The sequence below is a fragment of the Hibiscus syriacus genome, unplaced genomic scaffold (assembly GCF_006381635.1).
Source record: "Hibiscus syriacus cultivar Baekdansim isolate YM2019G1 unplaced genomic scaffold, ASM638163v2 tig00111941_pilon, whole genome shotgun sequence".
NCBI classification, from domain to species: domain Eukaryota; kingdom Viridiplantae; phylum Streptophyta; class Magnoliopsida; order Malvales; family Malvaceae; genus Hibiscus; species Hibiscus syriacus.
The window spans coordinates 726395-738531 of NW_024063217.1; the positions used below are offsets into that span (position 1 = coordinate 726395).

The 12137-nt window shown below is 34.8% G+C and overlaps 1 pseudogene; it reads right to left on the bottom strand.

Moving 5' to 3' along the window:
* Window positions 1-9112: 9112 nt before the first annotated feature.
* Window positions 9113-11484, bottom strand: LOC120173057 (annotated as a pseudogene).
* Window positions 11485-12137: the final 653 nt, after the last annotated feature.

Consider the following 12137-nt stretch of genomic DNA (forward strand, 5'->3'; position numbering starts at 1 on the left):
GAAGGAGGTAAATGTGTGGATGTTAAATTATATAGGTCAATGATTGGTTCTTTGCTTTATCTAACTGCAAGTAGACTGGACATTATGTTTAGTGTTTGCTTATGTGCTAGATTTCAATCATGCCCTAAGGAATCATATTTACTAGCTATTAAGATAATCTTTAGATACCTTAAGGACACTCCTAATTTAGGACTTTGGTATCCTAGAGACTCTAGTTTTAGCTTGCATGCCTTCTCTAATGCGGATTATGGAGGATGCAAATTAGATGGGAAAAGCACCTCCGGTACTTGTCAATTCCTTGGAAATATGATGATTTCTTGGTTTTCAAAGAAACAAAATTGTGTTGCATTATCTACCACTGAAGCGGAATATATTTCAGCCGGTAGTTGTTGTGCACAAGTTTTATGGATGAAACAACAACGTTTTGATTATGAAATTGAAGTATGTATCATTCTTATCAACTGTGACAATACTAATGTTATTTGTCTCACTAAAAATCACATCCAACACTCTAGAACTAAGCATATTGAAATAAGACATCACTTCATTAGAGACCATGTCGCTAAGGAAGATGTAGTTCTAGAATTTGTTGATACTTTGCATCAATTAGAGGATATCTTTACAAAATCTTTAGACAAAGAAAGATTTTGGACACTTAGGAGATAATTAGGTTTAACTGACCTATCTTCACTTAGTGTTTAAAATAATTTTAATATTTTTAAGAATAAATGAAAAATGCTTATAAATGGTAATTTTTTATTGCATTCATTGCTATTAGTTAGGGGGAGTTTATGTTCTTTGGTGAAAATTAATTTTATGTTCAAATGTTGTTTAAGGATTAATTTGATTGATTGAACATGATTAATTTTCATTATATAAGTTGTCAATACCACTAGAGCTAATTAATTTAGCATGTTTGAGTGTTTAAAATGGATTTTTGTCATTTTTGTGCTTTATGCATCGATACACTTAACATTGCATCGATGCATCCCTTTGAATGTGCATCGATACACCATGAAGGTGCATCGATGAACGCCTTGAATGTGCATCGATGCACAAGGCCATGCATCGATGTATCCATCGGGTTTTGGGTTTAAAAGGCTTATTTTCTTATTTGTTTCAAACCCTAAAACTAAACCTTCTCTAGCCGTACGCCTCTCTTCCTCTCTAAATCCTCCATTTGCTCAAAATCAACGAAAATTTGTCAGAATCTTCGAGCTTTTCATCTCTATATCCTGCTACTATCATTAAATCGTGCAACACATCATCTCATTCTCTTCAATCTGAAATTTTCAAGGTATTTTTATAAAAACTTCTAGTTTATCATATTTTGATCTTAGGACTAGTTCTAGGATGAACATTATATCAGGCATTGATTGTTTGATGATTTCAAACTAGATTTTACAACCAATTTCATCAAAAACTCATAAATTTTCAAAGAATTTTTGAATTTTCAAAATTAAAAAAAATATCAGAAATCTAAATTTAATTTTTAAATATGATGTTTTTGATTTAATTATGTTGTTTTCATGAAAAACTATACATATTATAAATTTTCAAACATTGTTTTCTAAATAGTTTTTCAAAACTATGCCCATTAGGATTTGATTTAGAGAACCTTGAATTATTGAGGACTCAATTGAGTTTTGGGATTGATTAAATTGCATACATGTGTTTCAATTTGCAGGTTATATTCCTTTTTCGATTCTTAAACCATGTCTAATCCAAACGCCCTAGAACTTCATCAAGTCGTTCTCGTTCAAACCAACCTCCTAATCTCATTCCTCCTCCACCTACATCTCTTATAGGATCCTGTTTTAATATGCCTGAACGTCGTAGAGACGACTTGTACTCTAGGTACATAAATTCTTTCCAATCCTATAGAATCCGGGAAGAGTGTATTCATTCTCTTCAAGCTATGATTGATATTGACTTCGAATACCTTCCGATTCTCAAAACATGGAAGTTTGATAAAATGTTTCACCTCAAACCTATCGTATATCATCAGTTAGTCTGCATTTTCTACTCTAATGCGGTATGCATTCAAAACCAGACTCAGTGTGGAACTATAGCAATCAGATCCTACCTTTCAGGACAATATATTAATATTGACCCTGAGACTATAACTTTACATTTTGGGTTAGATGACGATGATATTTTTAATGAGAATGAAACTGTGGATTATCCCTATGTTCCAAATGCTAGTGTTAGTACTCTACGTTCTCATCACGATCGTTTTCTTCATTTGATGATCTCTTGGTGGTTTAGACCATCCGGAGGTAGATACTCCACTCTTCGTGCTAGGGATTTATGGTGGATGCACTGTCTCAAGAATAAAAACAAAATAAATTTGCCCCACATTATTTTTAGTCAACTAGTGGATATCATAAACATTGTTACTTCAAAACATGTCAAAACATTAGTTTATGGATGTCTTCTTAGTAACCTTTTTATCAAACTCGATCTAAATGTCTCTCTTGACAATCCTATTCCTCTCCAAAACCCAATCAATCTCACCTCCTTGAAGAAAGCGGATTGGAAACAAGACGAGGAAACTGGTCTTTAGGTCTTTCGACCTGGTAAGCAAACTCCGGGAGCCAGTTCTTCACGAGCTGCTCCTAGCTCCTCTCGTGCTCCTCCTCCGACTCCGGCTGCTGACGATGATCCTGAATTTCAACAGCTTATGCAATATATCGATGATAACGTACCAGATGATGAGCCTGCACCGGAACAAGCTCCACAAGAGGATCAAGTGCCTCCATATTTTCGTTCGTTTTTAGAGACATTTGATCTACGATATGCTTCCATCGAATCTCACTTGACTACTACTCACAAAGCGGTAAATCATTGCTTAGACACTTTGGAAGCTCGACAGATGGAGTTTCAAATGGAGATGCTTGCACATATAGATGCTCCATCTCTTGAGATGCAAGCACGATTTCCTCCTCCTCCCGATCCTCCGATGGAGTAGATCTATGCTTGTTATGCTTTCTTGGTTTTCTAAAACTTGGATTGATTTTGATGTTTATGGATTGTTTATTTTGGATCCTTAAATGTTTGAATTTTTTAGGAGTTATGATTTGGATGCTTGGCTGATTGAACTTATTATATGTATTTGGTTTGATTTTAACTTTATTATTTTGAGCTTAATGTTTCTTAATTTTTGCATCATATTAGTTCATTATGACCAATTATGCCATTTCACATTTGATTATGAATATTGATTATGAAACTTATGGCTAATCTCTCTTTTGATCTTTGATCTTAGCATCTTAAGCTATATATATATATATATTTAATAAATTGGCTATTTTTTTCAAAACCTTGTTTAAATTGATTTTTAAGTCTTTTTGATTTAACAAAAAGGGGGGGAAGTGTTAAGTGTTAAAATGTTTTAAAGGGGAGAAGTGTTAAAGTAAGGGGGAGTAATTTCAAACTTAATTTTTCAAAATTCATTTTCAAAGAAAATCTTAAAATTACACGCATGTTTTGTTATATCAAAAAAGGGGAGATTGTTAAAACATTTTGATGTTTCGATATAAAAAATTAAGTTAAATGAATTTTAAGATTTTACAAATGATTTTATAAGTATATTCGACTCAATTATTCGAATATCAAATCAATTACTCCAAGTCTTTTCAAGATCAAATTCAAACATTACTAAATGTGTAAAATTGTGTTTTATACTTAATATATTTTTGAAACAATTTTTACAAAGTATTTTGAACCAAAATCAAGCCTAAAATCAATTTTTCAAAGTGATCCACCGATGCACCAATCCATGCATCGATGCACCATGGAATAAATTGAACATCAAATGTATTTCATGCATCGATGCACATACTATGCATCAATGCACTTAGAGTTTTATGAAAACATCGAATGCATTTGATGCACCAGCCATGCATCGATGCACTATGACTATTTTGAAACATCGAATACATTTCATGCATCGATGCACTCTTAGTGCACCGATGCACTAAGGGTCCAAAGTTTAAAATATTTGAATTTTACACTTGATGCACCGATGCACCTTGGGTATGCATCGATGCACTGACGCTCCCAACTGATTTAATTAATTATTTTCACACTTAAACGACTCTATTAACTCCACTAATCATCCCCAACATTCATAATCATTTGAAGGTGTATTTAAACAAACTTAGAAGCCATTGATCAACAACAAGAAAACACAAGAAACAAGAATCAAGATAGAATCAAAGAAAAAGCATCAAACCTCAAGTTTGAGCATTTCAAGCCTATTTTTCATTCAATATTCATTTTTCTTTCAAGAACACTACTTGTACTCAATTGTATTCATTTTTAGTGTTCTTTTCTTTGTTCTAGAATTGTGCAAACAATCTATCTTGTGAGGATTTCCTTGTAAGTTTGCAAATTTGTAATATTCTCTTTGAGAAAGGGTGTTCTCAAGAATTGGGGTATATTCTTGAGGGAGTTGTAAGGTTATCTCTCTGGCCTCAAAAGAAAGAACAAATTAGTGAATTTGTTGGAAAATCCTTAGTGTGGATAGCTAAGGTAGTGGACGTAGACTTTGGTTGAGAAAGTCAAACCACTTTAAATCGCAGTGCAAATCTTTTCAATTTTCTGCAAAAGTTTCTTCCAAAATTTTAATTGTCAATTCACCCCCTCTTGGCCAATTCCATCGATTGATTAACTCAACAACCTTCGACCTCGATATGGTAATATCTTCCATACAACACTCAATTCATAACCCATATGGTGACATCCCTTCAAGTTCCAAAGGAAGACATTCATCTATGAACTTGTTCGAACTAAACATTGGAGTCGCAAAAAAACCCTCATCTCATCCAGAGGAATCTCTTTGTGAGCCAGAAGTAGATGGTGTTGAAAATGGATTATTCACTAAACCTGAGTTATTGTAATTCAATATAGACTCTGATGATGATGCAGATGAAGTTTCTACAATTATTATACAATACGAACCTCCAGTACACATGTATGAAACTGACTATGATGTAATATAGTGCTAGAATTTCCTGATATGCCTCATCTTAGAGACTATAGGAGGTATTCATTAGTTAATGATAATGATTTATATCGTGGAATAGAGTTCACATCTAAAGAAGAAACAATTATGTCAATTAAGAATTACAATATTCGTAATTCAGTTTAGTCCAGAGTCGATCGATCTACCACCAAAAAGTATGTTTGTTATTGTGTCCAACGTGATAACGGATGCAATTGGATAGTTTGTATTTCAAAGAAGAAGAATACTGATATATAGGAACTAACAAAATACAACAGTCCCCATACATGTTATGCACAGGATATCAACTAGAACCATCTAAACTTGGACTCCAACGTGATTTGCCAAACTATCATGCCCTTGGTCAGAGCAAGCTCTCATATACCTATTGCAATGTTGATTTCTGCAATAGAGTTCACATCTAAAGAAGAAACAATTATGTCAATTAAGAATTATAATATTCGTAATTCAGTTCAGTCCAGAGTCGATCGATCTGCCACCAAAAAGTATGTTTGTTACTGTGTCCAACGTGATAACGGATGCAATTGGATAGTTTGTGTTTCAAAGAAGAAGAATACTGATATATAGGAACTAACAAAATACAACAGTCCCCATACATATTGTGCACAGGATATCAACTAGAACCATCTAAACTTGGACTCCAACGTGATTTGCCAAACTATCATGCCCTTGGTCAGAGCAAGCTCCCATATACCTATTGCAATGTTGATTTCTGCAATAGAGTTCACATCTAAAGAAGAAACAATTATGTCAATTAAGAATTACAATATTCATAATTCAGTTCAGTCCAGAGTCGATCGATCTACCACCAAAAATTATGTTTGTTATTGTGTCCAACGTGATAACGGATGCAATTGGATAGTTTGTGTTTCAAAGAAGAAGAATATTGATATATAGGAACTAATAAAATACAACAGTCCCCATACATGTTGTGCACAGGATATCAACTAGAACCATCTAAACTTGGACTCCAACGTGATTTGCCAAACTATCATGCCCTTGGTCAGAGTAAGCTCCCATATACCTATTGCAATGTTGATTTCTATAATAGAGTTCACATCTAAAGAAGAAACAATTATGTCAATTAAGAATTACAATATTCGTAATTCAGTTCAGTCCAGAGTCGATCGATCTACCACCAAAAAGTATGTTTGTTATTGTGTCCAACGTGATAAAGGATGCAATTGGATAGTTTGTGTTTCAAAGAAGAAGAATATTGATATATAGGAACTAACAAAATACAACAGTCCCCATACATGTTGTGCACATGATATCAACTAGAACCATCTAAACTTGGACTCCAACGTGATTTGCCAAACTATCATGCCCTTGGTCAGAGCAAGTTCCCATATACCTATTGCAATGTTAATTTATGTAATAGAGTTCACATCTAAAGAAGAAACAATTATGTCAATTAAGAATTACAATATTCGTAATTCAGTTCAGTCCAGAGTCGATCGATCTACCACCAAAAAGTATGTTTGTTATTATGTCCAACGTGATAACGGATGCAATTGGATAGTTTATGTTTCAAAGAAGAAGAATACTGATATATAGGAACTAACAAAATACAACAGTCCCATACATGTTGTGCACAGGATATAACTAGAATCATCTAAACTTGGACTCCAACGTGATTTGCCAAACTATCATGCCCTTGGTCAGAGCAAGCTCCCATATACCTATTGCAATGTTGATTTCTGCAATACAATCTCAATATGGGTACACCTTCTCCTACAAAAAAGAATTGAAGGCAAAATAGAATTTCATTAGAAAACTACACGGTGAATAGATTTATCTTACAACAATTGCCTAGTTGGTTTAACCTGGTTTAACAACTGAATCATGGGACAATAGTTGAGTTCGAAACTTGCCATGCCTACAATAATGATCGAGTTATTCTAGATCGATGTCAATTCCACCTGTTTTTTGACTTAAACACAATGCATTAATGCAATGAAATACTATAAACTCGTTGTCCAAATTGATGGTACATTCTTGTATGAAAAATACAAGTAAGTTCTATTATTGAATATTGTTCAAGATGGTAATCGTAACATTCTTCTCATTGTCTTTGCCCTTGTTGAAGGAGAATATACAGAGTCTTGGGTTTTTTTCCTGAGAAATCTACGGTTACATGTTATCATGAGGGAACATATATTTATTATTTCAGACCGATGAGTTGGGATCAAAGCAACAATGGACTCTTTGGGTCCAATGTGGAAACTCTCACACGTCCAACATCGTCTCTATATTCGACATATTATGCAAACTATCATGGCAGATATAAGAAGAATGATGAACGACAATTAATTATACGCTTAGGTATGTTACATTTTTCCCAATTTCATTTCTCACTCATTTTCATTTTTTTATACTAACTATTTCATTTCGCTTAGGTTACGAACTCACACCTCAAATGTTTGAGGTTATGCTTCAAGAATTGTGAGGAAAAAATGAACATGAATATAATTACATCAGTGAAATCAACAAAGAAAAGTGGACAAACACATACGATGGTGGATATTGGTATGGACATATGACAACCAACTTGACTGAGGCAATCAATTCAATCTTAAATGGGGCATGTTATTTACCAATAACTGTTTTGACTAAAATGACGTATTTTCGTTTAGGTCAACTTTTTGCCAAGATCAGGGAACAAGCTCTTACTTGGATACAAAACGGTCATGTTTATCAACCATGATTAGTAGCAAACCTACAGTAAAAGGTTGCAACATCAAACAACATGGTCGTAATAAGCTTTTTTTGCACCCAAGAATTATTTCGGGTCATAGAAATGCTCCGACCTCTGCAATGGATTGAATCTAACTCTTTCAGAGTTAATCTACGAGATAGATGTTGTGACTGTGGGTTTTTTCAAACTTTGAAGTATTCATGCTCCCATGTCATATCATCTTGCTCATTTTCTCGTCAAGACTATAAGCGTTATGTGAATCTCGTATACCAACTTTCACAAGTATTCAAGGTATATGAATATGAGTTTTCCCCTATAGGTAATGACAAAGACCCAGATGAGGTTCAAACTTGGCTTCCAATTATACCAGATTTGAACTTATTAAAGGAGCTAAGTCGTCCAAAATCCACTCGAATTCATTGTGATATGGACATTCGAGAGACATCAAGACAAAACTTAAGATGTGACCATTGCAGAAACCTCGACCACAATAGGAAAAAATATCCATCTCTTTCATCATCACAACTGTTGACCACCACTCATGTAATCATATTTTCTAATGTTTCAACTTATGTTATTTCATTTTCTTTTAGTTTCAATTAATGTGATTTCAGCTTGTTTATTTTACAAGACCCTTTTGTATATCTATATATTTTTTCCAATTAAATGTTCAACGTTTATTTTTTTACAATCTAACATACAATCAACTTTAACCCTACCCTACTTTAAAAACACAAATATTCTAACATACAATCAATTTTAACCCTAAACTTATTTAAAAACCCTAAAACATACAAATATAACATCTTAAACCACTAAAAAAATCCTAAAATTGCTTTAATATAAAACCCTAAACCTAAAACCGTGAGCACAAAAGGCGCGTTCCCTACGACGCGTCATTTGAGGTAGGCACATTCCCTAGGACGCCATTCATAAAAACCCATAAAAAGCACGTTTCATGCTATGCGTCTTCCCTCCCTATAAGGATGCTTGAATTCCGGGTTTAGTATTTTTGTTTGTTAATTTATTATTAGCATATTCAAGTGCAATCAGCTATGGCAGCCAGCTCGTTGAGTTTCGGAAAAGAGATAGTTGAACCACTCGAAGCCTAAGAAATTTACAACTTGCCAAACACAACCCAATGTCTCGATCACACAGAAAAATAACCCATTTTTAGGGTAGCGATTGCTCTCGGTTTATCTCTTGTGCTCTGCGTTCTTGCTCTAGCTGAGCTAAGCAGAACCAAACATCCGCCGCCGCTGCCATGCTTACATGTGCAAGGCATTTTTAACATTTATTTTTTGTTGCTCCTTCAGTGTTTTATATCTCTACTCAGATAAAAACATATGCAAATTAGATAAGAAAACCACCAACAACAACGTAACTTCAGTTCAACTCACTCTGCCAATGGATATTGTTTAATTATATGAAATGCAATAGGATAGATTTTCCGCACTGGAAATATAAGAGCATTATCAAAGGATCAACCCTTGAGCAGGTGCAGGCTTGGAGGGTTTTTGTTGTTCATTTGGTTCAGAAGCTATAGGGGACTCATCAGATAGATGAATCTGAGCAAAGTCATCTACCACTTTTCTTTTTCGTTCTTCCTCGGCTGCTCCCACTTTTTCCTTTGTTTTCTGCCCGACGTCCCCTGCTGCTTTTGCCACCTTGTTGAAAGCACCGGTTACCCATGAAGCTCCGGTGAATACATACCTGTTCTTCATTATGGCAGATCCCGCACTGCTGACCTTTTGCTCGGCAGCAGCAAGAGCTGATTTGGTTTTCTCTGAGACTTGAAATTTCTGATCAACTTCGCGCACTTTGTCACTCACCACAGTAGTGCCTGTGCTTACCTTCTCGGTGAAGCCGATTTTCCTGTCAAAAGATGCTACCTTGGCTGAGGCTGTTGATGTAACCGGTGCTTCTCGTCGAAGCTCTTTGCCTTGTTGACTGCATCTTTGCCCAAGATGAAGCCCTTAGCAAGCATACCTGTGACAACATCCTCTGCCTTTCGAATAGTTGAATCAGCACCGGCGGGGTTTTTGTTTTGTGTTGGCTGCAGAAAATAGAATTTTTAGCTTTGTTCTAGCATTTAAACTAACAATAGAGCGTGACACTTACAGGAGGCGGCGCAAAAGCAGTAGCAGGAGCCGGGGGCACCGCAAAAGCTGCTGCAGGCAGCTTGTAATCTGGGGCCAACGAAATGTTGACAGACAGGTCGACTATGGTTGCTCCCTGCAACACAAATACTTAGTAAAATTGTATGCCATAGAGAGAAAAAAATTATGTTGGCCTAGTCAATCTACATTTGCAACATGAATACATCTCTCAAGCAATCCAGATAAGAAAATAAAGTCCCAAACAATCTAGACTTCGTTTTTGAAAGAAAAAGAGAAGCTATCCATGTTGTCCGTGGAATCAGGTGGTTCGACATTAGCACAATACGGCAAGACAAGAATTATAAAGCATATTGTCTTTGTTAAAGTTTGACCCAAATTCGATTTAATTTGTATTAATGAACAAATAATTGGAGAAGTAATAAACCTAATTTGATTAGAAATTTGAAGTTTTTCCTTCTTTTATTTGAAAACATACTTTGAATAGATTTCTACTAAATAAATTTCTTTTGTAATCAAGTATTTATCCATATAAATAGATACTAGGGGTTAGAGTTAGAAATCAAGCTATATTACAAATCCTCTTGTAATTTTCTTCTGTCAACATTAGTGAAAACCCACATAGAATTTCCATATCTATTTTATTGTGCAATCACTGTACTTGTGGTTAACAGTCTTATATCATGCTTATCAACAAAGAAAACAGAAGCACACATTTTTCCATGAAACAAGTGAAATGGTATTGAAATTACTGAATGCAGTTGAATTACCGAAAGAAGAATAGCAGTTTCAGCTCCTTGTGAATCCTTGAAGGTAACATATGCAATTTGAGACACCTCAATGACACTGCATAACCAATATGATAAGCTTTACTCCCAACGAAAAGCGAGAATGAAAGATGCTAGGAACTCGAGCAAAAAATTGCAACTGACCTCTGCATTTCAACATATTCTATATCACCAGAAAAGGAAAAGAATTCGTGTATGTCTCGCTCAGTTGCTCGTAAAGAAACATTGCTGACTTTAATGGTTTTAATCTGCAATGACAGCAGCATTACTAAGAAAATCTTCAAAATTAAAGGCGAAAAAGAAATAACTCTAAAACATATGCAAATTAACAGCCTGAAACAACCATTTCTCATTGATTTTATAATATCTGCAAGTCATGACCGACAATCTCCCTGGACTTAGGTAAGCACTAAACACAACCCAACCTCAACAATCTTACAAGTGAATAAATGAAGCAATCTAAAAAGAACAGAAAAAAAAGAATCTAGAATGATTCGAATAAGCAAACACGAATACAAAAATCCTTTTATTAATCGAGTTCCCTCGAGAATCAAGTGAAACTCACGCTGCATTTTGCACAAAGTACCGGTAACCTTTGGATCGACAAACAAATATATCAAAACAGAGAAGGATTCGAAGACTGGAACAAACAAACAGAAAATGTGAACGAACTTCATGTTGCAAAGAAAAGATCAACTAAAAGGAAAACGAAGCTGATATTCATCAATCAAGAGCAAGAACTAACCGACGCCATGGTCAAGGAGAGATGAGAACTTCTGCCAATCAAATCGAGTCTTCGTCTTAAGGAAGGGAGAAAAGAAACGAGGGTAACCAAATAAGGGAGAGAGAGAGTGAGGGGCACGTGCGAGGCAAAATGGTAATGCTTGGCACGCACGAGAGAGAGAGTTCTTTCTTTTTAGGGGGTCATGTACCGCTACCGCCAATTGGAGAATTTGCATGAAGGCAATAATTACAGATTCCGTTTCTTAAATCTAAGGGTAAATTACACAAATCATCACTTAGCTATACTTTCTCTCTTATTTTACTCAATGTACTTTAAATCTGTTCAATTTTATCATTAAATTTAATACAATTAACATTTTTTATCATTTGTCACCCAACCATTTTCTCACTAAACGACATTATAAATGAGTTATTGTATAGATGTAAAACGACATCGTTTTAGTAATTTTTTTTTAAATTACATCATTTTATTGTCATTAAATATTTAACGGTTGAGTGATCAAAAATGTTAATTGTATTAAATTTAAGAGAAAATCGCCTCAGTGACCAAAAATGCCTTATAATATACGATTTTAACCAACTTTTTCCGGATTTGCCAAAATGACCAACAAAATCGCAATGCAATCGCTAATTCGCAACGCGATCTCCATTATCGCAAATTCGCGTTGCATTTCGCATTGTGATAGTTGGAAATCGCGTTGCGATGGTCTACAGTGTCGTTGCGATTTTCCCAATTCGCAATGCGAATAAGTAAATCGCAA